This window comes from Oncorhynchus mykiss, chromosome 22 (assembly GCF_057628025.1).
Source record: "Oncorhynchus mykiss isolate SJ-2025 chromosome 22, ASM5762802v1, whole genome shotgun sequence".
NCBI lineage: Eukaryota > Metazoa > Chordata > Actinopteri > Salmoniformes > Salmonidae > Oncorhynchus > Oncorhynchus mykiss.
The window spans coordinates 22,069,179-22,080,407 of NC_143043.1; the positions used below are offsets into that span (position 1 = coordinate 22,069,179).

Consider the following 11,229-nt stretch of genomic DNA (forward strand, 5'->3'; position numbering starts at 1 on the left):
CCTGTTCTCCACAATCACCCGACCTCAACCGAATTGAGATGGTTTGGGATGAGTTGGACCGCAGCATGAAGGAAAAGCAGCCAACAAGTGCTTAGCATATGTAGGAACTCCTTCATGAGCATTCCTCATGAAGCTGGTTGAGAAAATGCCAAGAGTGTGCAAAGCTGTCATCAAGGCAAACGGTGGCTACTAAAATATAAAATATATTTTGATTAACACTTTTTTGGTTACTACATGATTCCATATGTGTTATGTCATATTTTTGATGTCTTCACTGTTATTACACAATGTAGAAAATAGTCCAATTAAAGAAAAACCCTTGAACGAGTAGGTGTGTCCAAACTTTTGACTGGTACTTTATACATTTCACAGGAGGTACCTTAATTGGGGAGGAGGGTCTCATAGTAATGGCTGCAGTGGAATAGGTGGAACGGTTTCAAACACATGGTTTTCTATCACGTTGCAGGAGAAGACCCAGATGAGGACAGTGTTGAAGTAACAAAAGTTTATTACTAGAACAGGGGGCAGGCAAAACAGTAATCAGTAATCCAGGGTGGTGTGACAAGGTACAGAACAGCAGGCAAGCTCAGGGAAAGCAGAATGGTTAAAACCGGGAAGACTAGAAAACAGGAACTAAAAAAAGACAGGAGCAAGGGGTAACCGCTGGAAGGCTTAAAGTTTCCAAAACTGTAAAAATATTGTCTGTGAGTATAACAGAACTGATATTGCAGGCGAAAACGTGAGGAAAATCCAATCAAGGAAGTGCCTCTTATTTTGAAACCTCTCTGTTCCTATGCATGCCTATCCTCCATTTAAAGGGATAGCAACCAGATTCCCTTTTCTATGGCTTCCCTAAGGTGTCAACAGTCTTTAGACATAGTTTCAGGCTTTTATTTTGAAAAATGAGTGTGAAAGATCACATTGCGTAAGTGGATAGGTGGGGTCTCTCAGAGTGAGTTTTGCGCTACAGAGTAAAGTGGACATTGTTTCTCCCGGTGTTTTTGAAAAACCTACACACCCGGTTGATATATTATTGAATATATATTTTAAAAACAACCTGAGGATTGATTATAAAAAACGTTTGACATGTTTCTGTGGACATTATGGATATTATTTGGAATATATGTCTGTGTTGTCGTGACCTCTCTTTCCTGTGTATTTCTGCACATAATGCGACAAACAAACGGAGGTATTTTGGGTATAAAAATCATCTTTATGGAACAAAAGGAACATTTGTTGTGTAACTGGGAGTCTCGTGAGTGAAAACATCCGAAGATCATCAAAGGTAAACAATTAATTTGATTGCTTTTCTGATTTTCGTGACCTAGCTACTTAATGTTTAGTGTACATAATGTTATGTTATGCTATCGATGAACTTACACAAACGCTTGGATTTCAAAATCTGAGACAGGTGGATTAACAAAAGGCTAAGCTGTGTTTTGCAATATTGCACTTGTGATTTCATGAATATGAATATGTTTTAGTAATATTATTTGACTGTGGCGCAATGCTATTCAGCGGTTGCTGACAAAAATGATCCCGCTAACGGGATGGGTAGCGTCAAGAATGAATGGCTCCAACATAAGTGTATGTAAACTTCCGACTTCAACTGTACGTTTATTTCACTTAGAGACCGTGCCAATCATTCTCAAGCTTTTCCCCCATTTTTGACAAGAAAGTGTTCTGTTGCCATGGTGAAAATTGGCGTTGTGCTCCAATGTCTCAGCATATTGCTGGGGCTATTGTGTGAGTCATCACCCACATCAGCTGTTTATTTTTTATCTGTCAATATTGCTGTTCGCTTCAGCAAACGCACCGTCTACACCAGATGACTGAGAACGAAGACGATGAGAGAATCAGAGTTATTTTTGGTATCAGAGACAGCGCTCAAATGGACAAACAGTACCAACCATACTGTTCAAATGTTACAGCCTTCTTATAAAATAGTTTTTTTTATCCCCTCAATCGACACACACAATACCCTTTAATGACAAAGTAAATACTTTTTTAAATAAAAAAACACATATATATATAACCAACATTTAAATCAGATTCAAGCCACTCAAGGACATTCAGAGACTTGTCCCAAAGCCACTCCTGCGTTGTATTGGCTGTGTGCTTAGGGTCATTGTCCTGTTGGAAGGTGAACCTTCACCCCAGTCTGAGGTCCAGAGCACTCTGGAGCAGGTTTTCATCAAGGATCTCTATACTGAAATGATTTGCTACCCTTCCCCAGATTTGTGCCTCAACACAATCCTGTCTTGGAGCTCTACGGACAATTCCTTCGACCTCATGGCTTGGTTTTTGCTCTGACATGCACTGTCAACTGTCGGACCTTATATAGACAGGTGGTTGCCTTTCTAAATCAATGTCCAATCAATTTACAACAGGTGAATTCCAATCAAGTTGTATAAACCTCTCAAGGATGATCAATGGAAACAGGATGCACCTGAGCTCAATTTCGAATCTCATAGCAAAAGGGTCTGAATACCTATGTAGATAGTTATTCAAAATAAAAAACATAAATACCTTATGTAAAAATGTCTAAAAACCTGTGGTATTGTTTGTAGATTGAGGAGGATTTAATTTAATACATTTTAGAATAAGACTGTAACACTACAAATGTGGAAAAAGTCAAGGGGTCTGAATACTTTCCGAATGCACTGTAAATGTAAATCTGAGACACTTTATTTTCAAGGACAAAAATATAATTTCTTTGCTTTATCTTTTTCATGATTCATTTGTTGAGTTATTGCAAACAAGATGCATGTTCTGTAAAGGCTTCCTTCTTTTCACTCTGTCATTTATGTTAGTATTGTGTAGTAACTACAATGTTTTTGATCCTTCCTCAGTTATCTCCTGTCCGGAAACTGAGTTAGGAAGGATGCCTATATCTTTGTATTGTCTGGGTGTATTGAAACACCATCCAAAGTCATTAATAACTGTACTATGCCCAAAGGGATATTCAATGTCTGCATCTTTTTGTTTTACCTAAAGGTGCCCTTCTTTGCGAACCATTGGAAAACCTATATGGTTGGATCTGCGCTTGAAATTCACTGCTCGACTGAAGGACCTTGTAAATAATTGATTTTATGGGCAGGGTTTAAAAAATATATATATATTTCACTTTTATTTAGCCAAGTAGGCAAGTTGAGAACAAGTTCTCATTTACAACTGTGACCTGGCCAAGAATAAAGCAAAGCAGTTCGACACATACAACAACACAGAGTTACATATGCAATAAACAAAACATACAGTCAATAATACAGTTGAAGAAAATCTTTATACAATGTGTGCAAATGAGGTAAGAAAAGGGAGATAAAGGCAATAAATAGGCCATGGTGGTGAAGTAATTACAATATAGCAATTAGACACTAGAGTGATTGATGTGCAGAAGATGAATGTGCAAGTAGAGATACAGCATGCAAAGGAGCATGCAAAGGAGCATGGGATACAGATATAGGGTCATTTAAAAATCATGTTTTTTTTTGCAAACAGAGTCCATGCAATTCATTATGTGACTTGTTATGCCCATTTTTACTCCTGAACTTATTTAGACTTGCCATATCAAAAAATGTAATTCCACTTCAGCTTTATGGTGTTTTGTGTGTAGATCAGTGACTCAATCTCAATTTAATCAATTTTAAATTCAGGCTGTAACACAACAAAATGTGGGAAAAGTCAAGGCATATGCATACTTTCTGAAGGCACTGTATGTATGGAATGACCAAATCGGAGAGATATGTAGGAGCAAGTCCATGTAATGCTTTGTAGGTTACCAGTAAAACCTTGAAATCAGCCCTAGCCTTAACAAGAACCCAGTTCCAAGGCTATCACTGGACTAATATGATCACATTTTGAGATTCTATCTGAAGTTTATTTAGTGCCTTATCTGAGTAGAGCATTGCAGTAGTCTAATCTTGAAGTGACAAAAGCATGGAGTAGCTTTTTTGCAAACTTTTTTTGACAAAGTTTCAGATTCTTGCAATGCTACAAAGATGGAAAAAAGGTGCTTTTGAAATTATATGTTTGATATTTTTGTCAAAAGATAGATCAGGTTCCAGTTTCTCCGGTTTCTCCACTTACTGGCCCTCTTGTGACAACAATGGAAATGTCAGCTGACGTGCCCCTGGTTGAGTCCGCCTTTGGGCCAGTGCAAGCTGGCAGTGTGCTGTCCTATCAACTTCCACAGCCAAAGACCCGTGAAATTGTGAAGATTGCAGATGCCCCTTCTCCACCAATACTTCCATTAGATGGCTACAGGCTACAGGCTTCAGTCTTCCCAGTGTGCTTACATCCTTAGCCATCACGAGCAGTTCCACGTCAAGATATAGAGACAACCTATGAGATGTCACACAAAGTCGAGGTTGCTACAAGGGAGCAGAGCAGCAGCCCAGAATGGCATCAGCTCAGGAAAATGAGAATAACATCCTCTCGTTTCCGAGATGTTTGCCATGTACTGGGAGAGACCTCAGCTGGCCGCCTAGCTGAGCAGATGTTCAAGGGATCTGGTATGCAGACCATGGAGATGAAGAGGGGGCCATGGAGCCAGTGCCTGTACAGGGATCTGGTATGCAGACCATGGAGATGAAGAGGGGGCCATGGAGCCAGTGGCTGTACAGGAGTACTGCACACTGAAGAATGTTAACTTCTTTCCATGTGGCTTCATAGTACACCCAGAAGCCTCGTGGTTAGGATCCTCTCCAGATGGCATCATATTTGATCGCAGTGTGAGACCACACTGTGGACTCTTAGCAGTCATGTGCCCAAATGTACCAAGTTATGTTGACCGCCCTTACCTGAAGATACAGAATGGAGAGCTGAAGTTGAAGAGATCTCATGCTTCCTACTGGCAGGTGCAAGGTCAAATCCTTCTCACAGGTTGTAGCTGGTGTGACTTTGTCATCTTTGCACAGGACATCCTAGTTGAAAGGATATATGAAGATCTACAGGTTTCAAAAACTATAAGAGAGAAGGTTGACCACTTTTTTTTTTTTTACCACTACTTGCAAAAGTATCTATCTTGCACCTGAATGGATCCCCTGCATGGATGCCAAGTTTAGTGGCATTATGGAGTATTGATGTTGATGTTCTTGTGAAAACTACAGTGGAATAGATTTGTTTCGACAAAAAAAAAAAAAATCAGCAAATGTTCAATAGTTAATCAATTTCACATCTCTAAAATTGTATTCAATCTTGCATTCTGGCTATTCTGTGTTTACGTGATTTATTTTCCCCCACCCCTAAACTCCTTGCCTAATTAAAGCCAATACAATCTCCACACAAACTCATATTCACTACAACACAAATGATTGATACATGTCATTGATAAATTTATATTTTGTTGCAAGCAAATAAACACATGTACATTTACACTGGCTTGGCCCATGCTCTGACCAAAGGTCCGTTTGATAGCTGACCAACAGGCACGCCACTGCAAATAATTGATTGATGATGCCTGAGATGGTCAGGGGATGACTGTGTCAAACAGCTTGTGCTCCTTTACCCTCAGCCTGACAATGGATTGGGTCTCCCTAACCTCATGCGCTGGCATCTGTGTGTGTCTTGACAGAAAGGCTGGCCGGTAGACCTTGCACGGAACAATGTCATCTACGAGAAAGCCCTCCTCCACCATAATGGTCATGTAAGGGGTAGGAAAGGAAATAATTCCAGACTGCTTGAAGATCTCCTTGTCACTCATAGATCCAGCAGACAACGATGACATAAAAGTGACAGCTCCATGTGGTGACATTCCCAACATGCCTTTAAAAGTACAGTGTGAAACACTGAAAACAAAAAAAAAGAAAACACCTCACTCTGCAGTAGTAGTGAAGATGGTGTCTGTTCAGTGCAGTCGATCACTACCTGGGTGTCTGGGTAGTCCTTGAACTCAGGTGGCAGGTGGGCTTTGATGGTTTCCTTGGGGATTCATATCTGTGCTGATCCAAGCAGACAGTAGAGGAAGTTGGCCCAAGAGAGGATAATCCAGTTCACTTTTGATTGGTGGATGCTGAACCAATGGGCCAAATCCTTCTGCATCAGACCCAACGACAGATGAGTCATAAACAAGAAGAACTCGTCGATTGATGGCAGTGTCTGAACATAAAGAAAACCATTTTAGTCTTTACATTCGGTCCATAACACAAAAAGTAAATCATGTTTAACAATTAAAGTAAGATCAAATAATATTCTCTTAAGTACCGTATTTAATGAAGTTGCCCCTCACTGGTTTTCTTCGAGCAACACTTGTATCTAAAGACGCACCCAGAGTATTTGAATACCAAAAAAAACAATTATTATTACTACTATTATTGCCCATCTTCTCTGAGCATCAAGTAGTACTAGACATGACCTAGCTGTTATTGTAGCCTGTTTTCTTGTTACTGCAATTCGTAATGTAATTCACAGCAGCTATCATCACAGCAGTGAATTTGTTTTAAATGTTCCGTTATTTAAACTGGGAAGTGGACTAAGAACCAAATCTTATTTGCAGCAACGACCTGGGAGCATTTTTTGGGGTTAACTGAAAACTAATGTAAAGACAATATACATTCAACGAGGCTACTTATGCTAAGACATACTAGCCTAGTTTTAAATAACAATGAACATGTTCTATAAAGGTAAGATGACCTTGGGGTTAATAATAATAATTAATAGTAAATAATAAACAATAGTAATGCTGGATAATAATAAATCATTACTGTACCTTGTGTAAAATCATATATCCTTGTCAGAACCAGCAAATCGCTGTAGACCAAAGCCGTGTTGTGTGGTCAGTTTCTCTAGCTTGGCTCGAAGCTCCTCAATTTCTCTTACGTGCTCATGGTTTGCCATCAGGGCCATGTCCAGAGCTGCAGGTTCAGCGACTGCACAGTTATCATGTTTCTGGACCAGATCAGAGGCGGCAGCTCACCTTGTTCTTCATCCTTCTCAGTTGAGGCAGCGGCCATGTTGAACTGTTTAAAGGTCTTACTCACATTGGCTGCGGAGAGCGTGATCACACAGTCGTCTGGAACAGCTGATGCTCTCATACATGTTTCAGTGCTACTTGCCTCGAAGCGAGCATATAAGTTATTTAGCTAGTCTGGTAGGCTTGTGTCACGGTGCAGCTCTCGGCTGTGCTTCCCTTTGTAATCTGTAATAGTTTGCAAGCCCTGCCACATCCAACGAGCGTCGGAGCTGGTTAAGTACAATTTGATCTTATTACTGTATTGACGCTTTGCCTGTTTGATTGTTCGTCGGAGGGCATAGCAGGATTTCTTATAAGCTTCTGGGTTAGAGTCCTGCTCCTTGAAAGCGGCAGCTCTACCCTTAGCCCAGTGCGGATGTTGCCTGTAATCCATGACTTCTGGTTGGGGTATGTACGTACAGTCACTGTTTGGATGACGTCCTCAATGCACTTATTGACTGATGTGACTGATGTGGAGTACTCCTCAATGCGGAGAATCCCGGAACATATTTCAGTCTGTGCTAGCAAAACAGTCCTGTAGTTTAGCATCTGCTTCATCTGACCATTTTTTTATAGACCGAGTCACTGGTGCTTCCTACTTAAATTTTTGCTTGTAAGCAGGAATCAGGAGGATAGAGTTATGGTCAGTTATGGTCTCCTCCTGTTTGCTTATGGCGGAATACAGCTCATTGAGAGCGGTTTTAGTGCCAGCCTTGGTCTGTGGTGGTATGTAGACAGCTATGAAAAATACAGATGAAAACTCTCTAGGTAGATAGTGTGGTCTACAGTTTATCATGAGATACTCTACCTTGAGACTCCCTTAGATATCTTGCACCAGCTGTTGTTTACATAAATACACTGGCCCCCGTTGTTCAGCCACGACTCGGTGAAATATAAGATATAACAGTTTTTAAATGTCCCGTTGGTAGGATATACGTGCTCTCAGTTTATCCCATTTAATTTCCAGCGATTGAACATTAGCTAGCAGAACGGAAGGCAAGGGCAGATTAGCCACTCGTCGCCTGATCCACACAAGACATCCCAACCTTTTTCCGCGAAAACCTACGTTTCCTTTTCCAACTAATCACGGCGATCTGGGCCTGATCGGGCGTCCGTAGTATATCCCTTGCATCCGACTCATTGAAGAAGAACTCCTCATCCAACTTGAGGTGAGTAATCCCAGTTCTGATGTCCAGAAGTTATTTTTGGTCATAAGAGATGGTAGAAACAACATTATGTACAAAAGAAGTTACGAACAACGCGAAAATACAAACAAAATGGCATGGTTGGTTAAGAGCCAATAAGATGGCAGCCTTACCCTCCGGCGCCATCTTTAGCCAATTCAGACCATTTTCTATGAGACTCGAAATTGAGCTCAGGTGCATCCTGTTTCCATTGATCATCTTTGAGATGTTTCTACAGCTTGATTGGAGTCCACCTGTGGTAAATTCAATTGATTGGACATGATTTGGAGAGGCATACAACTGTGGGTCCATATCTGGACCCACAGTTGATAGTGCATGTCAGAGAAATAACCAAGCCATGAGGTCAAATTAATTGTCTGTAGAGCTCTGAGACAGGATTGTGTCGAGGCAAAGATCTGGGGAAGGGTACCAAAAGATTTCTGCAGCATTGAAGGTTCCTAAGAACACAGTGGCCTACATCATTCTTAAATGAGCTCTGTTCTTCTATGCAGCTCTCCACCAATTAGGCCTTTATGGTAGAGTGGCCAGACGGAAGCCACTACTTAGTAAAAGGCACACGACAGCCCGCTTGGAGTTTTCCAAAAGGCACCTAAAGACTCTCAGACCATGATAAACAAAATTCTCTGGTCTGAAGAAACCAAGATTGAACTCTTTGGCCTGAATGCCAAGCGTCACGTCTGTAGGATACCTGAAGCATGGTGGTAATAGCATCATGCTGTGGGGATGTTTTTCAGTGGCAGGGACTGGGAGACTTGTCAGGTTTGAGGGATCGATGAACGGAGCAAAGTACAGAGACCCTTGATGAAAACCTGCTCCAGAGCGCTCAGGACCTCAGACTGGGGCAAAGGTTCGCCTTCCAACAAAACAATGACCCTAAACACACTGCCAAGACAACGCAGGAGTGGCTTCAGAACAAGTCACTGAATGTCCTTGTCATGTTTCCTCCTGGCACCAGAGGGTGGCAGAGACTGCCCTAAAGACTTTTATTGGACTTAGGTGTGTCTTATTATTTCATGTTTGTGTCCCTGTTAAAAGAGGTGTGTTTTCTGTGCTAGCCAGAGCCCGTACCTGAACCCAATTGAACATCTCTGGAGAGACCTGAAAATAGCTGTGTAGCAATGCTCCCCATCTAACCTGACAAAGCCTGAGAGGATCTGCAGAGAAGAATGGAAGAGACTCCCCAAATGCAGGTGTGCCAAGCTTGTAGCGTCATACCCAAGAAGACTCGAGGCTGTAATTGCTGCCAAAAGTGCTTCTACAAAGTACTGAGTAAATGGTCTGAATACTTATATAAATTATTTAAGTTTTTATTTTGTAATGAGCAAACTTTAAAAAAAACAGATTTTTTCTTTGTCATTATGTGGTATTGTGTGTAGATGAGGGGGAAAAAACAATTTAATCCATTTTAGAATAAGGCTGTAACGTAACAAAATGTGAAAAAGGTCTAGTAGTCTGAATACTTTCCAAATGCCCTGTATATACAGGGTCAGTGCCAGCACCAAATGTACAATGTGCAGGGATACTGGAGTATTTGAGGTAGATATGTACATGTAGGCAGGGATTAGGAGAAAGTGACTTGTAGCAGGATAAATAATAAACTGTATAGCAGCGGCATAAGTGGTTGGTGAGTGTTCATTTGGTGGGTGTGAGTGGGTGGGTGTTCAAGAGTGTCAGTGTACAGTAGCTACTTTATTGAGGAAAAATGTACTTACTATGACTGTGATATGTGGTTGTCCCACCTAGCTACCTTAAGGTGAATTAACTAACTGTAAGTTCCTCACGATAAGAGTGTCTGCTAAATGACTAAAATGTCAAATGTGATAGGCAGATATCAAATCAAATCAAATGTATTTGTATAGCCCTTCGTACATCAGCTGATATCTCAAAGTGCTGTACAGAAACCCAGCCTAAAACAGCAAGCAATGCAGGTGTAGAAGCACAGTGGCTAGGAAAAACTCCCTAGAAAGGCCAAAACCTAGGAAGAAAACTAAAGAGTAACCAGGCTATGTGGGGTGGCCAGTCCTCTTCTGGGTGGAGATTATAACAGAACATGGCCAAGATGTTCATAAATGACCAGCATGGTCCAAAAATAATAAGGCAGAACAGTTGAAACTGGAGCAGCAGCACGGCCAGGTGGACTGGGGACAGCAAGGAGTCATCATGTCAGGTAGTCCTGAGGCATGGTCCTAGGGCTCAGGTCCTCTGAGAGAGAGAGAGAAAGAGAGACTTAGAGAGAGCATACTTAAATTCATACAGGACACCGGATATAACAAACGGACCCTAGCCCCACGACACAAACTACTGCAGCATAAATACTGGATGCTGAGCCCGGAGGGGTCAGGAGACACTGTGGCCCCATCCGAGGACACCCCGGACAGGGCCAAACAGGAAGGATATAACCCCACCCACTTTGCCAAAGCACAGCCCCCACACCACTAGAGGGATATCTTCAACCACCAACTTACCATCCTGAGACAAGGCCGAGTATAGCCCACAAAGATCTCCGCCATGGCACAACCCAAGGGGGGGGGGGCAACCCAGACAGGAAGATCACATCAGTGACTCAACCCACTCAAGTGACGCACCCCTCCTAGGGACGGTATGAAAGAGCCCTAGTAAGCCAGTGACTCAGCCCCTGTAATAGGGTTAGAGGCAGATAATCCCAGTGGAAAGAGGGGAACCGGCCAGGCAGAGACAGCAAGGGCGGTTCATTGCTCCAGAGCCTTTCCGTTCACCTTCACACTCCTGGGCCAGACTACACTCACTCATATGACCCACTGAAGAGATGAGTCTTCAGTAAAGAGTTAAAGGTTGAGACCGAGTTTGCGTCTCTCACATGGGTAGGCAGACCATTCCATAAAAATGGAGCTCTATAGGAGAAAGCCCTGCCTCCAGCTGTTTGCTTAGAAATTCTAGGGACAATTAGGAGGCCTGCGTCTTGTGACCGTAGCGTACGTGTAGGTATGTACGGCAGGACCAAATCAAAGAGATAGGTAGGAGCAAGCCCATGTAATGCTTTGTAGGTTAGCAGTAAAACCTTGAAATCAGCCCTTGCCTTGACAAGAAGCCAGTATA

General features: G+C 42.0%; 1 pseudogene across 1 annotated transcript; it reads left to right on the top strand.

Moving 5' to 3' along the window:
• Positions 1 to 2,255: 2,255 nt before the first annotated feature.
• LOC149972826 (uncharacterized) lies at positions 2,256 to 5,116 on the top strand (annotated as a pseudogene). Its single transcript, XR_016490728.1, has one exon. The product of XR_016490728.1 is annotated as an uncharacterized LOC149972826 (transcript).
• The last annotated feature ends 6,113 nt before the right edge of the window (positions 5,117 to 11,229 follow it).